The sequence below is a fragment of the Chamaea fasciata genome, unplaced genomic scaffold, assembly GCF_029207755.1.
Source record: "Chamaea fasciata isolate MVZ Bird 193981 ecotype frontalis unplaced genomic scaffold, bChaFas1.0.hap1 SCAF_11, whole genome shotgun sequence".
NCBI lineage: Eukaryota > Metazoa > Chordata > Aves > Passeriformes > Sylviidae > Chamaea > Chamaea fasciata.
In genome coordinates, this window is record NW_027094096.1 from 16,597,710 (window position 1) to 16,619,573 (window position 21,864).

Below are 21,864 nucleotides of genomic sequence, written 5' to 3' on the forward strand. Positions count from 1 at the left end.
ATCACTGGCCCTGCAGCTGGGGGCTGGAGGAGGACAGGGAAAGGTACTTGTAACATAATCCCTTATGTAGTTTTTGGTGCAGTTTGCTGCCAGCTGGGTGGTGAGAGAACAGGGGAGCTGCTCTTCTCATTGGACAGAGCCCAAAGGTATTTCACATTTTCCCTTAGGGCCTTAATGACTCTTCCAATCAGCACATGTCTCAGGACACAGAGGTCTGGAGCAAATGCTGAAACCTTGTGTTCCCTACAGGACAGTCATTTACTCTATCCCATGCTTGGAGACTCCATGGGACTACACTTGTTCTTAAATCACAGCAGGATGAGAGGAGTTTATGTGGAGTAGGAGTGACTCATTTTTCTGTTCCTAAAATTTGGTATTACTCACCAGAAAAATCCCCACATATTCTGAGGGATTTCAGTGCTTTTTGTCTTTCGTTAACAGCTCATCTTGTTTGCTTCCTCATCACAGCGTCCTTCTCATAAGAACTTCCTGCATCCTTTGTCACCACCTCACAACATCATCACGACAGCCAAACAGCTCTTGGAAGCTGGAAAAGACATTAGGCAGCAAATGATCCCTTTGGCACTTAAGGAAGGCCCTGTTAACCTCCGTGTCTCCATGTTCAGCAGCACAGTTAGACATGCAGGTTGCATGGATTTTTCTTGTGACTCAAAGCAACTTTCATTTACAATCCAGAGGTGTGCACTCTTTACCAAAGGGTGCCTAAATGAAAGCCTTCAGTTACCTTGCACGAACAGGATAGGTGTCCTCACATGAATTCCTGCATCTCCTAGGAGGGAGTGCACACATGCTGCGGGTGGATCCTGACATAGCTGGTATGGGGAATTAAAGGCATAGCAAAATTATTTCAGCTCTCTGTGCCTAGTTTCCCTAACTGTAAAACACATTTGCTTTGCATTGACCTTGAGGCTAAACATAAATGGAGGCCTGGAGTTGCTATGCAGAAGACTGTATAAAGATAAAGAAAATTTCTTGGGGACCTGCAAAGCAGTGAAAGGGAATACATTTAACTTAGGCGCGGTGTGGGCTATATCTCCACTTTCCCTCCATCCTACAAAATCTTAAAATTGCTTTTCTTTCTTTTTGTTGTAAATAATTGATGTGTGAAGTGCTGACTCATAAGTCTGGGGTTACAGGAAAGGAAACTTTGTTTCTTGGTTAAAAAATTCATTTCACAGCATAGGCAGCCTCCTCCAGGACTGGCTGGCAAGCCCTGGGCCACACAATGTGTGCCCTGCAGACACAGAGGATCGGTCATGGGAGGGTTTCCCAGGCACTGTGGTTCTGCCTGTCATTCTGCAACAGGGAAACCCAAGCATTGCCCCACCAGGAGTGTGGCAGTCCCATCTGCATGAAGTGGAGCACAGCAGAGCTCCCTTTAGCCTCAGTGCCATTGAGTGTGCCAGGTCATGTTTCTCTGTGCATCACCTGGACCCACATGGGCTTTTCCCCCTCTGCCCAAGCAAGAAGAGGTTGTGCTGGGGATGCAGTGTCCACAATCTGTTCCTTCTCCACAAACAGCAGACCAAATTTTGGACTTCCCTAGTTATTGCTGTACCAAAGTAGCAGTGAAGAACGTCCCCAAAGCTCAGTGTTGAGCATAAATGACTTAATTCCTCAAAGACCTTGCATACAAAGGAATAGAGGAAGTATTATCTGTACATCATGGGAGAGAAGACACTCAGATCCTTAAATTTTTTTCAGCACCTGACCTGCACTGATTTCCGTGGCAGTCAGGCACTTGCACTCCTGCAGTGAGCCACACGTCAGTGACTCACTCAGCGTCAGACAGAAAGTCTGCAGTGCTGCAGTGGAGACAACTTCACTCTTCTGGAGCTCACAGAGGCACTTCTGACACCTGGGGTGCCGTGACACTTCCCCTCACTCCCTTCAAGCAGCTTTATTTCATCATGTCTGCCAGGCACAATTTGCTGCTGGAATTCAATACTTTTATCTCTGCTCTTTGATGGACACCCTTGTGGCATATTTGACTCATCTTCTTTCTAATATTGTCGTGATAGAATTCAACACCCCCTCCATTCTCCTCAGACGTTGCAGAAAAGGTGAATTTGGAAACTTCTTTCTCAGAGAAATTGATGATAACAGTTCCATTGTGCCTGACAAAGCCAGTCACAGTCTGTGCCTTCCAAAGCCATAGGAATGGTGTTGCTGTAGCTGTGCCTTGTGTTGGCTATGGCTGTGCAAGGTGCAAAACAGGGAACCAGCCTCTGTCCCACAGAGCTTGCAGTCCTAACAATCATCCATACATTGAATGTTTACTATATAAATATTTAGCTAAAGAAAGCATCCAAGTCACATAAAAGCTCAATGGATCGAAAAGGTCAATGGAGAAGCAAGTTTTTCAGGAGATTGGGTCTATCCATAGAATAGCAATTTGCAGAGCTTCCTTGTTGTATTTAGAGAGAAGCAAAAGCTCACAGAGGGTGAAAAAACCCTCCTTGTGCAAACAGTTCCTGAGTAAAGTCTCCTCCACTTGGAAAAGGAGAAGAATTGAAGAGCTCCATAAGTTGCGCAGCATCTGACTGTGCAGGGCTGACAGCCCTGGGAAGTGCCCAGTTCTTGTGGTATGGACATATATCTAAGAGGTGAGACAGAAGGTGAGTCATGGTGGCTTGAATATCACATATCAGGACAAATTAGTTCATTGAGGATACACCAACAGGTACAGGTGCTGCTGTAGATGTGTGTATGAGACAGAAAAGGAGATGGCACTTCAAAGGCAGCATTAGGAGAAAGCCCCAAATCTTGCTCTTCTTTTGTGAGAAAGCTGTCCTTGAGCTCTTGAAGCTAATGGGAGTAAGGAAAAGATGTTTCTCCTTACTCCTGATGAATGCTTTCTATTTAAATGATAACCAACTCTAGAGTGAAGTGGTATGCTCCAATGCAGAGCCTACACAATAGCGAGCTGTGGGTTTTTTAACAAGCAAAATTCAGACCACTAGAAAGTGCTATGCACTCCTGCTCCACTAAGACAAACAAGGACTCTTACAAACATGGTAACAGGGCAGGTTCACAAACCTACACCTACATTAAGGGCTCTTAAGGAGGAACCTGCATCTGAAGTCTATGAGACCACACTGTGGCTGGGCTGGAATTCCTGCAGTTCCTCTACGCTGTCTAAGCACTGTCCCCTATGGCTGCTTCAGAGGGCAGTGGGAGGCAACCGCAGGATCCTGCAACCACATCTCCTCTGTGGTGACAGGACAAGAGAGACAGAGGCATGATTGCATAAAAGAAAGAAAGAAAAAAAAAGGAAGAACTTAATTTCCTCTTGTTCAGGCCATCTTTGTTAACTAAAAAGTTTGGGGAAACTTTGGGTACAAGCTGTGGGCATGGCGGTGGTGTGGGAGACTCTGAGCCAGGGTACCATATCCTGGGGAGCAGCTAAAACAACAAACCTTTTTTGTGCTTTTCAGCTGTCTCAGGGGTGGGCCCTGACTCTGCCCTTCAGCCTCTGAGGACCAGGGATCTTGGAGCAAGAGAGCTAGCCAGACTGCCTTGGGGAGGCATTCTTTGTGCAAGTGACAGCTGGGTCCTGTTTGGAGAGCTTTGCTCCCTGAGCCGAGGTAGAGTGGCCGGGGTCTCCAAAATGTGTACACATAACAAGTATCTGTGTGTGTGTAAGCACGGACATAAGCATGTGTACATGTGTGTTTTTATATATATGTGTGCACTTCACCTTTCAGGTTACCTGGGGCACACAGACTTCCTGAAAGGGACAGCCCACATGGAAGGATGAGTCCAAGAACAAGTGACTTCAGAGGAATCAAACTCCCATTAATTTTTACAGCTGGAAGAGAGAACTCTTGATATGATCGAACACCCTGTGTATCATTACTGAAATTAACTTTTGGAAACACCGTGGTGAACCAACACTAATGCAGCACTGTGACAATGTGCTTCAGTAAAGCTCAGGCTCTTTTCCCTCTCTCCAGCTGCAGCATGGCCAGGCAGAGCTCTGGGTTATGTAAGATGGGAATCAGATGACTGATTCAATTCTTGCTTCAGTAAGGACAGATGCTGCCAGCTGGGCATGTGAGCAGCCCTGCCTCTTGAGTTTGAAACAAGAGTATTTCAAAAGAGAACATTAATATAATATTTAAGCATAAATATTTTGGGGTTTAATGCTGCTGATTTTATTTTAAATTTATTTATTCTTGCTGGGAAAACCTTGTGGTTAGTGGGCTTTTAGTCTGCACTTCCTGTCTTATGCCTTGTACTTTAAAATACTGAATGCAAGATAATTCAAAAAAATTGGTTATTGTCATGTTCTCAATGGCTGTTGAGACATCGCAGCCTTTTTTTCTAGCTGTCATCTCACTCGTGTGAAGCCTGGACATGTGAGACTTAGGGAAATCCCAGTCTTTCAGTTTTGTACTGCATTTAGGATTACCTTAGTTTGTAGCACATTGTAGTTTTGGTTTCATCCGTGTTATGCAAGATATTTTGAAAAGAATTCTGGTCAGCATAAGATACAGTGTCTCTAGGTAGGTTATAAATTATTCTGTACAGGAAAGAAGAAAAACTAATTGTTCAGAAAGGGAAAGGACTGGGGTGCAGATTCCCTGGCATCAGTTCCCAAACTGATCAATTTACTGTCTGTGTTGGTGCCTTGCACGGACCACTTACACGAAGATCAGGCACCCTCCAACAGCCCCTCGTCCTGTGGTAACTCAAAAGCACAAACATTATGCTATTAAGGTTTACTTTATAGAACTTCCAACACACCACATCAGCAAAACCCTGGAGCTGCTAAAGCCATGTACTCTTCATTGGCTGAAGCTCAAATAAGCAAGCAGCACCCAAGATGTTGATCCCAGCAATTCCCCTCTGCTGCTCTCTAATTAATGTTGCTGCTCCCCATTCCAACAGCTCCCAGGGACCACATGGTTTAATGGTCCTGGACACCTTAACAGTGCCCAGGGACCTCCCAGGCTCTCCTGCAAGCGTGACCTTGCTGTGGCAGCTGAATATTTTGGATGACACTGGTGTCGTCCAAAGTCCAAAGGGCAGGGGGTGCAGATAGAGGGGAAAATCCAAGGAAATGCAGAGGAGACACTGGTCAGGGTGATACCAAGTTTTTTCAGTGAGTTTTTTTGTCTCTGTTTTCCAAAGAGAGGTCTCCATGGAGGTCAGCAAGATGCCACACAGGAATGTTGAGGTACTCCCTCCAAAGGTGTGTGGCTGCATACCCAGACCCCCATGGGGGTGGTCCTGTGTCCCAGAGAATACCTTGGCCAGCAGCACCCACAGCGTGTGCAAACATTCCACCCCTGGGAAACATGCTGAGCTACTGAACATGCCTCCAGTTATTGTAATGGAATTATAATGATGGGTAATTCTCCGATTGCAGCCTGGAAACAATGCTGGAAATCTCACTTGGAGACTGAAAAGCATGCAAAGGTCTCCCTTTGCTCTGTCAATTCCATTTGAGTCCCACTGAGGCCCCACCCAGCTCGGGCAAATCAAACCACATCCATTTCCTCCATCTCTGCATGGTCTAGAAAGTGTCCTGAAAGGTCTGGTGTGGATTTGCAGCTTGTAAATACTGCATAGCCAGGAACCTCTCCTACAGAAAGCAAGAATCCTCTGGAAGATGTCAAGAAGACAAGACTTCATATCACAATAATGTAACAAGGAGGTGGTGAAACTGCTGTTGCGTTAGAGCTGAGCAACTCATGATTACTCTGTCCTGCAAATGTTTACAGTGTTTAAATGTTTTTCCCTACATGCAAATATAGGTGACGATAAGCATTTTTACAATGAAAGTGTGGAAAAAAGCTCTATGGGGGCAATCAACACTGGTTCATTTTGATAACTTTGAAGTGTTTTGTATTCAGCCACGTTAAAAAAAAAACTCATTAGATGAAATTGTGAAATCAAAAGTAATTTTGAATGAAATGAATTTTTCATTTTGGAAATGATAAAAGGGCAATTTCCAACCTTTAACATTTAATTCAAATTGAAAAAAATCGTCCAGTACAACCCTTTCAGGGAAAATGCTTTATTTCTCATATATTAGCATTTTTGGGTGACAATACAGTTCATCAAAAACCTCTGCACCTCAACAATCTGCATCTAGGCTTCCCCTGATTGCATGGTGACTGTGCGTTGCCTAATTGTGTGTGACTAATACAATTTCATGTGCATTTCCGTGCACTGGGGATTCATTGTTGCCACATACTACCATTGGGAAATCTCTGAGCGTGTGTCTATGAAACAATGACAGGGAGACAAGAGTACCTCCTCTGGAGAAAAGACCTAGGAGGAGGCAGATGACTGGGAGCAAAAAATTATCAAGGCAGAACAGAGAGAAAACAGAGCAGCTGTGCCTCTCCCTGGTTTGCAGGGTACAAAACCTCCTCTGTAGGATGGGACTTTCTGGGACAGTGTTTGAGAGGTCCTCTTTGATGATGAGAACAATGAACCCTAAGCAATGCTTGAGAAAAGAGGGGAGTAAAAGAGAGCTTTCCTTCTCAGGGAGAGATATCGTGAGTCCACAGGGTCAGGTAGACCACAAGTGCTCAGCAGCATCAGGAAGGCAGCTTAAGAGAGACTTGATTCCCCAGGGATGGAAGAAGAGAGGAGGGGTACAAGTTAGCTCCAGGCAAGCTGGTGTCCTCAGTGAGAGCCAGCAGCCAATGGTTATAGTAACCCTCCATTCAAAGCTCAGTTTGCATGGCTTGTGCAGCAGGCACAGAGGGTATAGAGCCCTCTGACCAGCACTCAGGCTCCCAAAATGGGCAACTTTCCAACCCTTTTGTGCAGCAGCACTCAGGCTGCTGGAGAGGAGGGTTGGTTTGTGAGCAGGTACTTGACACGTGGAGCTACTGGTCCCACACCTCCATCCTCTGCCATAAAGCCCCCTGTGGTGGTGGAGGATTTCCAGGGACCAGGCTACATTCAGAATAGACCCTGGAGGTATTTAGGAGAAGTGTAGATGTGATGCTTAGGGCTGTGTTAGGTTGATTGTTGGACTTTAATGATCCTGGAGGTTTTTCCAATCTAAATGGTTATATCATTCTGTGATTGTGCACAGAGAAGAAATACACCTCATTGAACACCGGAGGGGATGCTCATGAGTTCCTTAACCAGGAGGCTGAAGTGAGTCACTGTTTCACCAGGAACACCAGGGAGTCATGCCCTGTGGCTTGGCAGTGGGGATGTGTTCCTGCACGGCGGCACATCCTATCAGTGGGTTGGGTGAGTGAGAGGGAACATGCAGACATCCTCCCTGAAAGGGCAGCAACTTGTTTGGTGCGAGTCTTACACGTGTACAGAAAACATCTTCTAGAAAGTGTCCCTCTGGGAATTAGGGTATTTCTCCACCTAGTTTTGGGATGTTGGAGGTGTCAAATGGCACCTGAGGCGGCCACATCCAGATTTATGTTTTGGACTTGATTGCCTCAGTTTCAGCTGTATGCACCTGCACGCAACTACCCTGCACAGGAGGGGAAAATCTGAGTGAAGATCCAATTAAAATACAAGGCATTCAGAAGCTGCAGAGAGCAAAGCCTTATAAATACTTGTGAGCAAGGGAGTGCAAACAGCCATGTCCCAGGGGAAGTATCTGTTTTTTGCAATGCTTATAAAATAAAAATAAATGAAACCAGCAAAAGTACTGATGAGTCCACCACTCATTACTGTTGACAGGGAGGGGCAGGAAAGCCCTCTGATGAAAACTTTAGTGAGAGTGGCAGGCTTTCCCCTCCAGGCTGCTGTCCCAGCCAAGCTGGATGCATGTGCAGGTGGCCACAGGTCACTGCTCTACCCAGCATGTCCCCTCTGCTAGCCACAGACCCTGCAGAAGGGCTCTCTTCCTGGCCCCTGATTGTAGGCTTCACAGGAATGTAAATAGTTCATATGGCAATAGAGATGTGATTATTTTTATAATTGCTGCTAATGCTGCCTGAAATAAAACAAATTAGATAAATAATAAAACTTGTTCTGCAAGCAAGATGACAGGAAAAGGCCTTTGTAATCAAACAGGAGGAACCCATCCCTTTTCCTCTTCTACTAGCCTCTGCCTTGTTGCCTACAACATTCTTCATTGTCTCAATTTAGCGTTCTCTTCTTCTTTCTTATCCTTCCCCATAGACGTGGTACATTTAGTCCCTTCTCTCTACTCATCCCAAGTGCCCACAGTTACACTGATTGTTTATCATCCTCTTGATCCCCAAAGACTTTCACTAACCACTTAGCTGGCTTCTTGCTTTTCAGATGTCAGAGTCCTTGGAGGCAAGGGCTCCCCTTTCTGAAGTGTCTACTCTGCTCCCAGCACACAGCACCCCTAACCCTGGCACTGGTCTGGTGGTCTCTGGCATCTCACAGAGGGGTTTCAGAATCCACCACAATAGGTTGGCTAATGAACTTGTTGCTACAGCTGGGCTGGTCTCCTGAGACATCTCTGTGTGGAGGGAGTTCTCTTCAAGAGAGAGGGAGGATACACAATTTTGGATTGAATACAGGGCACCAAAAAGGAAGGTGACTCATTGAGCCTAATCATTAGGGTGTGTGATGATATTATCTAATGAGGAAATGCTTGATGATGCTTTTAGAGACTGCAGAGAGCAGTGAACTGGCTGTAGAGGAAATCAGAATGTGAGCACTTTCGACATAAACAGTGTTCAAGAAATGGGATCTGAAATGCCTTTGGGGAGAAGAACAGAGCAATTTCAACACCCTCAAGCTTGCATCAGGGTGTGTTGCTGCTTCTGTTTAATCTTTGTTGTTCATTTAATTCCCTCCTTAAATAACCAGCTCTCTAGAATTCAGGACAAAGGAGTCTTCCCTAAAGAACAGATGTCGTCTTGGGTTTTTTTTCTGAAGCTTATGTATGTTGGCATTGTAATTTTTTCTAAGTCAAATTGCGGATGAGGTTTTGATTAAAGAAAGCTCTCAGGTTTGTGTAGGTGCCAAATCTAGGTTTAGTTAAGCAAGGGGTTTTACAGAATCTCCAAGAAAAAGAGAAACATTTCAGCGGTTGCTCTTCTGTTTTGCTCTGGGTTTTTCTTCTTTTTTTTTTTCTTTGTTTATTGTTTTTTTCCTTTAAGAAATCTCCTTGAAATTGTTTGCTTGACTTCCTCTAAAGATTCTTCAGCTTTTTGCTACCTCATGAGAACCAGAGAGTGAAACCATGTAGAAACACCAAGTGGTAGTCCCCATTCTCTTTTTTCTAGGCTGAGAAAGATGAATGAATGAGCTGCCTGACATATTTCTCTCTCCTGGCACTGCTTGTCTAAGGCAACTGTGATATACCTGGGCAGTTTTCAGTAAGGGACCACAGTGGTGAGTGTTGTCATGCCCCAGGAAAGTCATTAGAAGGAGAAGACTCTAAACATCTCAGAGAAAAGCCTGTTTAAATGTATTCAGCAGGTGGGAATTTGGCCCTGATTATCTTATTTAAGTTCTCAGCATCTGATAAACTAATGTATTCATCTAGAAAGCAATAGTGCAGAGTGAATAAAAATACCACAAATTAAAATTTGTCTCTTCTTTTAAAACAGCAAGGAAGGTCTGCCCTTCCCAAAGCTACAACACCATCAAATTAGGCTCTCTTTGCACACAAATTCTCAGTCTTATTTAAAATCCATCACAGATAGAGGTTTAAGCTTGTTCTTCATGTATTCAAATTAAACTAAGCTGACAGAGCACATACAGCCTCCTGCAGTCCTTTGACTAAATGATGTTAAACTGGTGTAATAGACTTGGATACTTTTCACAAGCGTGGACTCCAACCATTGCAGCTCTGGGTGCACATGAGATTTCAGCTCTGTTTTAAGTAAGAGAAAATGAAAGGAGAATAGAGCCACGATCAAATGAAGGTTAAGGTCTTGTGTGAGCACTGTGGCAGCTGTATCTCTGATGCAAATGTCTGCAGAAATACCGGGAAACCCTGATGCAGGTGTTTGGGAATCCAGACATAGTTACACCAAGCCTTTTTTCTTTCAATTTTTTTTCCTCTTTCTTCTGTTCTAACTAAATACATCTCTGGGCTTAACAGCACTGTGTGGGCTAAGGGCAGGCTGGTCTCATGGCTGCAGCTGTGTGTATGTGCATGTGTGTGTGTGCATTCCTTCTCACTCTCGTAAATGTGCAGCAAAAGTGTGAAAAAAGAGCAGCTGGCACATCTGAGAGAGAAAATTGCAGTGGAAACATGGCATACTTTTTTAGATCTTGGTTACTGTGACACAAATCGTGAGAGCTCCCATCTCTTTTGGAAAGATTTAAGTTAAACAAAACCTGGCCTCTCGGTCCCCCACAACCCCCAGGCCAGTGACATCCTGGGGTGTCCAGATGGCATAGGCTGGGGTGTTTCTCTTCTAATTGATTACATTTGCCCATCCCTGAGACTTGTTTTATTGTTAATAATCACACAAAGACAGGAAGTGATGAGAACACAGCATTTCTGCAGAAGACAAGGCCATCAAACATTGCAAATCTGGGTCTCCTTTCCATGGTGTCTTTGCAAAACCTCTTGACGTGGCCATCAGGAAGGAAGGATGCGCTGCAGAGGTGGTAGCTGAAAACTTACCACAGCAGAAGAGCCAGTTTGAACCCTCTTTATAAAATACTCTTCTCTCGAGTGCAGCTGTGCTTGTAACAGAGATTGGCTGAGTCAGGAGAGCACATAAAGAAAAGCAGGAGCTCAGCTCTTCAGCTGCTAACACATCCCACACAGAAGGGGACTAGGTCCTTGCAGGTGCTGCACAGTCTTCCCCTGCCTCCTTGCAGTGCACCCTTGTAGCTGGGAAGGAGAGACAAACTTTTACAACTCTCACCAGGGAAAATTGACTAAGCAGGTTGGCTAGGGGCTGTGTTAGAAACCTGTGGAACATTCACTCCATCAGTGAGACTTTAGGCCCAAAAGTTTCTGTTTGCTTTGTAGTGCATTAAAGCTGGGCTGACCCAAGGGACCTGAACATAGGCATTTTTAGGCAGTTCTGCAGGAAGGACACCATCCAACAGCTGAGAACATCCCTTCTTCTCCAGATCTCTATCACAATGAAGACATGGTATCCCCCTGGCCAGGTAGTGACAGACCGCCTGGAGGGAGGGTGGAAGGAGCAGGGAGAGGCAGAGCTCTTTCCCACTCCTTTTTCCAGGAGCTGGTGTTTCAGGCAGGCATGGTTTGGTGGTACTTCCCCAAACCCAAGAGACGCCCAGCCGAGATGCAACTGCAGCCACAGCCTTGCCTGCAGCTCACAAGGATCAGTTGCTCTGGGCTGTGCCCTCCAGTGCAAGCCCAGCATTCACCAAGCCACTGCCACCCCCCGAGGCTGACCTAGGCCAGGGGGCTTTGTGGTCCTGCTCAGTGGCTCCGAGTGCTGGTAGGTCCTACATCCAGAGGACAACAATATCAGATCAGTCTTCCCAATTAGGCGAGGACAGCAGAAGAATATATAAAGTAAGAATAAGAATAATAAGTTTAAGAATAATAAACTTAGTAGCCTCTCAGCATTCCCCTCTTTTGTGTGTGTGATTCAATGTTGTTGTAGAGAAAATAGCACTTAACAAACCTGATTTAGTTCTTTGAGGAGATTACAAAGTTGCCTGATAAAAGTAACTACGCAGATATGCTATACTTAGATTTTTCTACAAGGGGATTGAGCTAAAACCATGACATCCTGCTTAAAAAATAGCACAGAATAGTATGAACCAGAGGATATGTGAGACAGATTGAGAGCTGGATAACTGACAGATCTCAAAATATTGTTGTCAGCGAGGACTCATCACCGAACAACAAATTCCAAGCAGGTTTGGGACTCAGCCCTGCTTTACCCCATGGTTTTTTATCATCAATCTGGGCAACAATGTAAAAGGGCCGCTGACAGAGGGCATTGATACCCACCTTTGGTGGCAAGGTGGTTGAAGAGGCAGCCATGCCAGGGGATGGTGACTGCTGGGTAAGCAGGGCTCACTCGCAATGCATTCCTGCAGTCCTGGATGGAGGAAGAGGAGAGGTTGTTCATTATAAGCAGGACTGGCTGGAAGTGTATCAGAGCTCCTGAAGGAGGGCTGGAGGTCGTTATGGATGAGTGGTTCAAGTGCAGACACCTCTCCTGGCAAATGGGGGCAAGGGCTGCCTGGGATTAAGCACACAGGGAAAGCAGTAAGTAGGATCAGGGAGGTTAATTTTCCTTCACATAAAGCACTGAGACTAAAGTGGATAAGATAACACAACCAGGCCTGGGGCTCACATTTTAATATTCAAAAGGTGGTTAAAGTGAGGGCAGGAAAGAGCCACAGAAATGAATTAAGGAGTAGAGAAAATGCCTTAGAGCAAGATCCTGAAATTGTTCGATCTGTTTCATGCACCCAAAGGGGGAAGGAGGGGAATATTGAAGGGTGTGTTATATCAGCATATAAGTAATTCCATCGGATGAAAACAGAGAGTGCAACAGGGCTTTTCAGTGTAGTAGAGAAGAGCATAAACACCAACCACCACTGTGGAGAGGCTGAAACCAGACAAATTCAAATTAGCTGCAAGCTGCACGTGTTTAGCAAAGAGATGATCAACCACTGGAACAAAAGACCAAGGGGAGGGGCAGCTTCTCCTTCTCTTGATATCTTCAGATCATGACTAGACACCTTTCTGGAAGAGATGCCTTAGGTGAGCACAAGTAAGGGATAGATGGGTAAGAGCAATTGTTATTCACTATGTGGGTCAGACTACAATCTAATGATTTCCCCCCACCTAAACTCTCTCAGCCCTGATACCAATCCCTGATATCACACAGAGATGCCTTGTTCATCTGACCAGCACCCTAGGTCACCATAGCTATCATCCCGGTTGGTAAGTGAACTTACAGAGGAAGCCTGTGCCAGAGTTTGATTATAAAATAACCCCTGATTCCCTTGACTTCAGGCACTATTTTCTCTGCAAGAACCAAAAACTTGCATCTGTGTTGTCCAAATATTCCCCCAGAAACAGCCTCTGGGTGTAACAACAGTGTGGCAGATACAGCATCAGATCACGCATTAGTGTATCTGCTTGTAAAGGTTGTGCCTCCGAGGCATCAGCCTGGGCTGGGAAAGAAAGGTTCACTTCTCTCCCAGCATGGACACTAGAGATTGATGGTCTGACCCTAAAGTTTTTGATCTCTCCCTCATCCTTCATCCTTTTGGCAGTTCATCTTGTACAGCACTGTACAAGGTGGTCAAGAACAAAAGGTGAAGAAAACATGCTGTATTTTCATGCCCTTAGCAGGGCTGGAGCAGTAACTGGGGAGAAGGGGCTTTACGTTAAAGTTCCCCTTGAGTTACTCACACGGGCATGCAGACTGCATTACTGCTGAATCACTTTTTTTAAAAAAAAAAAACCCAGCACATTGTAAGTGTGAAAATATAGCACTGCCATGATTTATAACGTGTCACCAACACATGCAAAGAAGGGGGAAGCCATTCATGTGTGACGACCCACTGGGCCTCTACATCATGTAACCCTGAAAAATGTTTTACCTCTTGTATCCTGTTTGGTTAAATGAAACCCAGAGTGGGTACCAAAGTTTAAAATAGCTATGCAGTTTGTATAACAATCTAGATATATTTTTAATATAAATTCAACCTTTCTCTTGTTTCCAAATCCCACCTCTCTGATGCCCCTCAGCAGCGACCCAAGGTCTGACAGTGTCTGCTTTCCTTCTCTGTTACCCCAAGGAGAAAACCCTCCAAACCCAGCAAGCAGGGGTCCTCACTTTGGGTCGTGTTCCCTCAGCCCAGATGGTGCTGGCTGGGCCAGTGACCACAGGGCTTTCTTTAAGCCCTCTCTGGCTGGTAAGCAGTGCGTGGGCTGACACGTGCTCCTTTTTGTGCCTTGGCTCTGTCTCTGAGGACCCCTCAGTTTAGGACTGGGGTGCTGATGTCTGCATTCGTGATGATTAAGCTGTAAGTCCCCAGCCAGCTCTGCTGAGTCCAGAGGCACCATACTGGTCATGGGACCCACTTCAGGAGAGAGTATGGTACATTCAAGCACCTCTAAGTCCTAAAAGAGACATATGCTGGTTGTTGTCACCCATGAAATCCCAAATATACATGGGATGCCCACTACAGTCACAGTCTGCTCAGTATAGGGCACCTGGTTTAGCTGGCAGCCAGTGAGACCATGTTTTCCCAGCCATTCCGGTTCTTCCAAACCTCCCAGTGGACACAATTGCACTGCACGAGCTGCATGTGCTGGCTATCCATCTTCACTATGAACTTTGCTCGGGGCCCATCAACCTACAATGCCAGTCCTCACAGAGCTTATTGCCATGGGATAGACCTCATCTGGTGGGGTTAGTGTGGAGCAGTTTGGGCTCTGACACGAATCAGAACCCTCTGAGTTCAGCCTGGGTGGGTGGGGCAGGCACCCAGGGGATGACCTGGGATGGAGATGGAGAAAAAGAATTGCTGCTGGTTGCACAGCAGAGTCTGGGTTTCCACAGGACATTCTGCTCCCTGCTCAGCCCCCTCATGCTCAGGACCTGGGCACCTGGCAAGGCAGGATGTTCTGCTCCACAGGGTGATTTTCCTCCAATGCGGTCAGGCAGGATCTGGGCCCTTCGTCCCACCTGTGCTTGTGCCAAGGGCCAGAGCACAGCGCAGCACTAATCCAAGGCTGGTTTCTGGGACAGATTGTACAGCCAGCCCCTAGTGCTTAATGCATGATCTCACCCAATGGCCTAGTTTTTCTAGTGATAGTGCTTTTCAGGAGCTTTGCAATGCCTTTCATATAATCTAAGGGGTATCAAGATGTGAATCCATCCCTCCATGATAAACCAAGCCCCACAAAAACATCCTAGCCAAGAGTAAGTGACAGTAGCTGATCTGACCTGCATGGCAGCTCTGACAGAATAATACCAACAGTTCAGCACTTGAGCTCATTATTCAAAATCTGACTTGCTAAGGTTGGGCAAACATCATCCTCATTCCACACAACCACTGCTGTGGGATGGCACATGGCAAAAGTGCCACAGGCTGGTGGACTGGGGATGAGAGGGGGGAGGAGAGCTGGGGACTGTGCCTGGAATCTCTCAGGCTGCTGCCCCGACAGAGGGAAGATGGGTATGTGGCATTTTCCACTGGCATGCAAACAGCTGAGCCTATCTGATATCTGGCACACAAGTGTTTGGTCAGCTATTTACCAGCTCACAAACAGATAAATATGCAGAGGAGGGTGCTCACAGCTTTCCCACAAAAGGGAAGAGTGAGAAAGAAAGAGACACGGGAGGAAAAAAAAAAAAAAAAAAAGAGAGAGAGAGAGAGAGAGAGAAAAACAACCCTAAAAAAGAGAACAGGAGTGAGAGTTGTCAGTGCCCGCAAGCACTCGCAGGAATAATAGCAATAATCACTGTCATCCGTAAGAGGCTCTTGCGCCAGGTTCAGCCTCTCCCCCTCCCTCTCTCCCCTCGCCTTGCTGTCTGAGTCACTGGATCTGAGTCACACTCCTGTTCTATTCCTGTACCGTTCCCTTCAGCTGGGGATGTAGATTTGTTTTGGCTGGAACGATCTGGGCACAGGAGGGACCATCTGCTGCTAGTTCTTGCTTGCTTTGCTCTTGTTTCTTTCCCAGAGAAGGGAAGTGAGTGCTGCCATTGCAATAATTCAGAGGGAGCATGCTGGGAACATACACCCCTTACTGTACAGCCAAGGACTGCCATTTGTCATCTGAAGGCTTGTTATCCGTGGCTGACCCTGAGCAGTTGTCTCCAGGTGCTTGAACAAGCCGCTCTGACAAAATCACTTCCCTGCAATATCAGCTCTTTCCCAAGGAGGGTGTTTTTCCTTTGGTCAAACCCCAAACTGTTTTTGAGGGAGCTGGGGTGGTTAGTACTGCCTGCAAGCTGACAGCGTGCAGGGACTTGCAGTCAGCGTGCACAGTGCATATTATGACGGAAGGAGTGCTCTCTTCTGGATTTCCCATCAGGAGCAGCAGCCACAGCCAGTGTATGCACTCTGTCTTTTGCTGCAATAATAGTAATTGGCAGTGGTGAGGAAATGCAAATGACTTAATGCCTAATCCACCACAACCGATGTCTTAGCTGATTCCTGCATCCACATCCTGAATAGGAAAGTCTGCAAAGGTATGTGAGAGAAGAATTCACCAAAGAGCTGAACTAACAGTGGTCTGGAGGATGGGCTGAACAAGCAAGAGGAAAGGTCTGGGAGAGAGCAAAGTCACACTACAGGCATACCAGGGCTTTCAGGAGTGACCAGACCTTTAAGAGGCTCTGTGTCTGAGGCATCTCTCTGGAGGGATCTTTGAAGGATGCAGCAGTTGGAGACCTCCAACAGAGAGGCTGTTCCAGCAAGCTGTGCTCAAGCACCCCAGAAATGAAGGCCCCATGATGAAGAGTTGCCTTTGGAAAGCTTAATCTCAAGGCTGAGCAGCAAAAGCTAGTATTTGCCAGACTTTTTTATAGGAGAGACAGCAGAATGAGTTGCTTCATGACTGAGAGAGAGTATAGCTGTCCATTCAACTACAAAGCCTGACTCCTGAAACCTCTGGAAAACTAAATAAACATCAAATCAGCTTCATACTTTTCATTTACAGTCCATGGGGTTTGTGAACTTAACCCAGGGTCATAAAGCCCTACAGCACTCTGTAGTGAGCAGTCTTGCAAGCCCTGAAGACACATCCATTTCCAGTGATACCTTTCTCAATCTCATTCCTCACTGTGCCTCCTGAAAAATTTAGACTTGATTTCCCAAAATCTGAGAATTTTAAAATGCTTTCAGCAGCCCATTCCAGAGTGGGGAGTACCCAAATGCCTGCAGATCAGGGAGCCCTCAGCAGCAGACTGACTGATGATAGCCACCACGCTAATGTCATATCCCCCGAGGATCAGGGTTGTCAGGCAAATTGATTCTCTGAAGAGTGATCTGGGCTCTAATTTCAGCACAGTAGCAGCTCTTTTTGGGGCAGAGACCCTCCAAAAGCAGTTGGGTGTTCGGGACATTGCTCAGAGGGGCTGAATGTCAGCACATGCAAAACCACCGTCTCCTGTGTCCATGTGTCACATCAGCATTCTAAGACACTTAAAATGTTAATGTCTTTAATGCAGAGGGAAATCAAATTACCACAAGGATCTGACTTAAAAGGTCTGGGCCAAATTCTCTGCGGGTGGAGAATGCCTGCATCATTCCTAATGGAGCTGTGACAATGTGACTGACCCTTCCCACAAGTGGTGGCTAGACATTCACATCACACTTCCACCCAAGCTAACTCTAATTTGCTCTGGGTCTGAGTCATCTGCCCAGCCAGAGACAAGCAGCTTCACCTTCAGTGGCTGAGATGGGCACCTGGTTGTTAAGGTTTGCCTTGCAGGTGTGCCCCCACCCAGGACCTCTGGCTCTGAAGGCTGCCAGCACAAGCCACCAAAGGACGGTCCCTTGCCTCAAAAACCTTGTAGTGCATGCAAATACCAAAGCAGGTGCTTCCTGACCTCTTTAGGGGCTGGACACCAGTTACAACAACGAGAGAGCCTGGCAGGAGAAGTTTGCAAGAGAGACAGATTAATTACCCAGCTCTTTCAGGGGTGCTGGTTTATTATTTTCTGTGCTCTTGAAATCAATTCCAGCTTATGCAAAACCACTCGATCTCCCAAGGGGCTCCTGTCCCACCTCATGACTGACTTCTGCTCCCATCCCTGCTCCCAGCATAACCCCGTCCCAACAGAGAAACCCTGACCCCAACCAGCATCTGGGACTGACTGCACCAAGTTGCTCCTCAAGACCTGTCAGTTTCTCACAACTGGGATTTAACTCAGATAATTTTTTCTGTTTTCCACAGCCTTTTCTGAGGCAATTCTCTAAAAGGGGTGACTCGGTGTACAACACTTGATCCCTTGTTTGCCCATACCCATTTGAGACGGCCATCCACTTCAGCTTTGTTCTCTCCAAGAGACATGGAGGGGGAGTTTTGACCTATACCACTTAAAAAAGCACATTAACTGCTGTTCTAGTTGGGTTCCCTCCGTTCATGCAGGAGGTGTTTCTTGTGTGCTCTCCACTATGCATTATTTAGCAGGAAGGACACCCAATTCCTCCCAAAGGTACAGAAGGAACCAAAGACCAGTCTGGGGTCTTCAGCAAAATTGCTTTCCCCTTAATGCTCCTTTCTTCCTTTTTGCATCCTCTTTCTTCTGTCTACCAGATTTTATCCCTTCCAAACCTCCAAAACATGAGGTTGATCACAATCAGCCCAAGGCAGAGCGTGAGCAGAGACAGCTGATCTTTGCCAGTCTGCATTTTTGATCCCAAGAACCTTAAGGATGATGTACTCCCCATGTCTCCTTTTCTTAGGCATGCTTCAGGACACCCTGGAATTGCAGTGCATGCCAGTCACTGAGATTTACAGCTCAGCAAGTTTAACCTTAGATTCTCGGAATAACGTGTGCATATCTTGCTAAAACTGGTGCATTCAGTGAAGGCTTGACATATTATCTTATGCAGCTGTATTAAAACACTCTGCCCCTTCAACCATAAGGGTTGTGTCTGACTAAGAGGCCTTGAGCAGCAAATGTAGGATAGGAGGAAAACGCATGGATTGCAGACAAAGAGACGTACAGGCATTTAGTAACAGCCCATCTGCCCTGTGTTTACTTCAGAATTCACCACATAAGACAGGGGTTGTCTAGAAGATGTTTATTGTTACTGCTGGCGGTAACTGATCAAGTGTAAAATGCACACCCTGCTTTCCCCTTTGCTGAACCCTGGCAGCCTCACTGGAGAGGCCTCCTCCTGTGCTGGGATTTTGCCTGTCTATAGGCAGTTCTGATATTTTGGTCTCCCAAATGACGGGGCCAAGGGGATCCTCTGAGAAAATGTTACCTTCATTGCTGCAGTGCTCTCCAAAACCCAGCCCTGCCTCAGCAAGGCTGGACTCACCAGAGAGTCCAGAGTCACAAGGCATTTGCAAAATGTGTGTGAATCATCCCGTTTGCACAAGCCTTTGCACATCAAGAGTGATAACATGCAGGATCAGTCTGATACCTAAGAGCAAACATGGAGATCTGTGTGCCCCATAGCCAAGGCTAAGGCTTTTCCCAAAATGGCACACCACACTGCTCCTGGGCACATGTATGCACCTCTCCTGTGAACCTTGCCATAACCTGGGGAGAAAAATGAGTTTGAGTCTCTGTGAAGCCCAGAGAGAGGTTCAGACAGGGTGACATAGGAGGCAGCCTCAAGGCAGCTCTGGCTCCTGCCGTTTCCAAGCTCCTTATCCAAAGCAAAGAAGAGTTTATCCTGATTTTTACCATCTCATGCACATTAAGAGGAGAAATTTGATACCAGTGTTGCGCTGGACTTGTGCAGGATGCTCAGGATTTTATGGTACAGCACTTGTCATTTCATCCTTTCAAAGAACAGCCCACAAAGTGACTGGAGCTTATTACAACAAGATTAAACAATAATAAGAAGCTTCCAGAACAGCCGAGATGAAGATGAACACACTTGGAAATCTGGAACACTGTGAGTTGTATCCACAGCCCTGAAACAGCAGGAATCAGGAGGAGTTCCTCCAATGAGACACAGTGATGCAATCCACCTCTAAGGCAGGACCAGTGCTTGGGAATCAGCGAAACCAGACCCTTTGTTTCTGAGCGATGACAGCTTCAAAGTTTTAATGTTTGTAGAGAGATGTTTTCACCAAATATGATACATAGTGATTAAAATAATGAGCTGGAACAAGCTGAAGTTATAATTGCTCCTTTTCCTCCCCTCCCCTGAGTTGGTCTGAGTGCTTCGCTAACTACCTTGATGAGCCAATCAAGAGTTGGCTAAATCAGGGAAGGAGCAAACAAACCCTGGGAGACATCCCTACAAGAAAAGACATAATCTGGACACTGAGATTTGAAGGCAAGCTGTATAATGAGAGCTGACTATATCTCAAAATCCATGTTAGCTTGAATGAACTTATGTAATAAACATTTATCACAGAACATATGTCACTGAGCACCTGCCAGACTTCAGGAATAGAGCCAACGCAGCTTGAATCGTATATGTATTAAAAAAAAACCAACTTGGCGGCAGGAGGCTGGCAGACGCTTTTACTAGAAAAATCAGAAGTGATTTTGAGAGGAGCAGAAATTTCCTGAAACCTCTCTCACTCCATGTGGGAATATAGCACTTGGAAAAAGCAAGAGGCTGATCAAGCTGTGCTGAGCGGAGGGAGCGGGAGGAGCTTCTCTGCTCATCCCCTCTGGAATTTGTCCCTGCATCCCCACTGCTCCTCTGCATGTGCTGCTGCCCGTGAAGGAGTGTTCTGCTGGGGGCTCGTGCCTGGCTCTGCTCAAGCAAAAAGGCAGCACTGGACAGTGCAGGGCAGCTGCTGGAAGAACAAGCACAGGGCTGAGCAGGGCTAGGAGGTGAATTTATGGTGAGATGAGTAAAGCTACGCAGCTCAGGGGGGATGCTAGCACCCAAATCAAGCAGAATGAAGTGGTTGAGGGATGAACTGAGACTGTGGGTGGAAGGGGATTCAGAGCAGCAGTGTTCAGTAGAAATCACAACAGCAGAAAGACAGGGCAGGGTTGTGCAGGGGCTTGGGCAAGGTAGTGTGAACCTGGTCTGGGATTTTCTTCCTAGGCCAGGGCTTCCTGAGAAGTAGACACAACACAGCAAGGAGCCAGGAGTAGGAGGTGTTTCTGTCTGATACAATGAGGATCAGGGCAAGCACAAGGCTGTGCCACGCATGGATCGCTAAACTCTGGACACAGGCTGGATGTGAGAAGCTGGAGAGAGATGTGAAGCAAAGGTGACAGAGCCAGGTGAGAGGAGAGGAGAGGAAGGGGACTACCTTGCCTTGCCACTGATGGGCATATCTGCACCAACTGTACTTTACCCAGAGCTACCCTGCTCTCTCAGGCACCCACAGCAGGGCATCCATGACAGCTCCATCCCTGCTGGAGGTGACAGACCTGGTTTCCCCTGCAACACAATTAACTCAGGCCACGCAGGAGATGAGTGGGACTGTCCTGCTGGCAGGCTGTGTGTCAGCAGTGCTGGAGCAGGTGTGGGTATCTCTGAAGGGCAGTGCCTGTGCACTGGAGCCAGACCCTGAATTTCCTGTCTGTTTTATCACGCTTGCAAACTGACGGTCAAACCCAGCCCTGGGGAGCAGGTTCTCCGGGAAAGATGAGCAACAGATTGCAGCAGGTATCCTCATAGTATTTTTAAAAACAAAAACTTGTTGTGGGCTCTTCCTGGCATATGGCTTCAAGCCTGATGAACTCTGCAGAACTACCTCAGTTTGAGGAAGAGGAGTGAGGGTAAAGAGCACAGATAGTAGGGAAGTCTACCCCAGGAAACAGTGATTGGATAAGTCCCCAGAAAGCTGATACTCCTTAAAGACCTGTCTAGGGTTGGAGAGGAGAGATGAGCTGGTCAGACTGTCCAATCTGCACCTGAGTAAATCCAGACCCTCCCGCGCCTTCCCTCCTGCTATCTAACTTCAGCACTTCTCTGACTGCCACAATGCACTACCATTGCATCTGAGCAACCATGGGCTGTTTCAGTGCTTTTATCATGTCTTTCCCTGCTGCAGGTGTCCTTGCTTTCCCCTGCAGCTATAAATGAGAAACAAAGCCTTGGGAAAGATTATCAGATGATTTCCAAATGACCTTTTGGACTGCTGACCCTAAGTGAAGTGACCAGGGGCATGCCACTTGACTATTAACTAATCATCTGCCCTGTGTTTGGGCCAGAACCAAGGGCTTGGAAACAGACCAGCACGTGCCATGGAGGGTTTTGCTTGCCTGACCCCATTCATTTTGGTGGTCCTACAGTGAGTTAGATGAGTGTGAGATCAGATCCAGAAAGTGCAAGACTGAAGGGAGG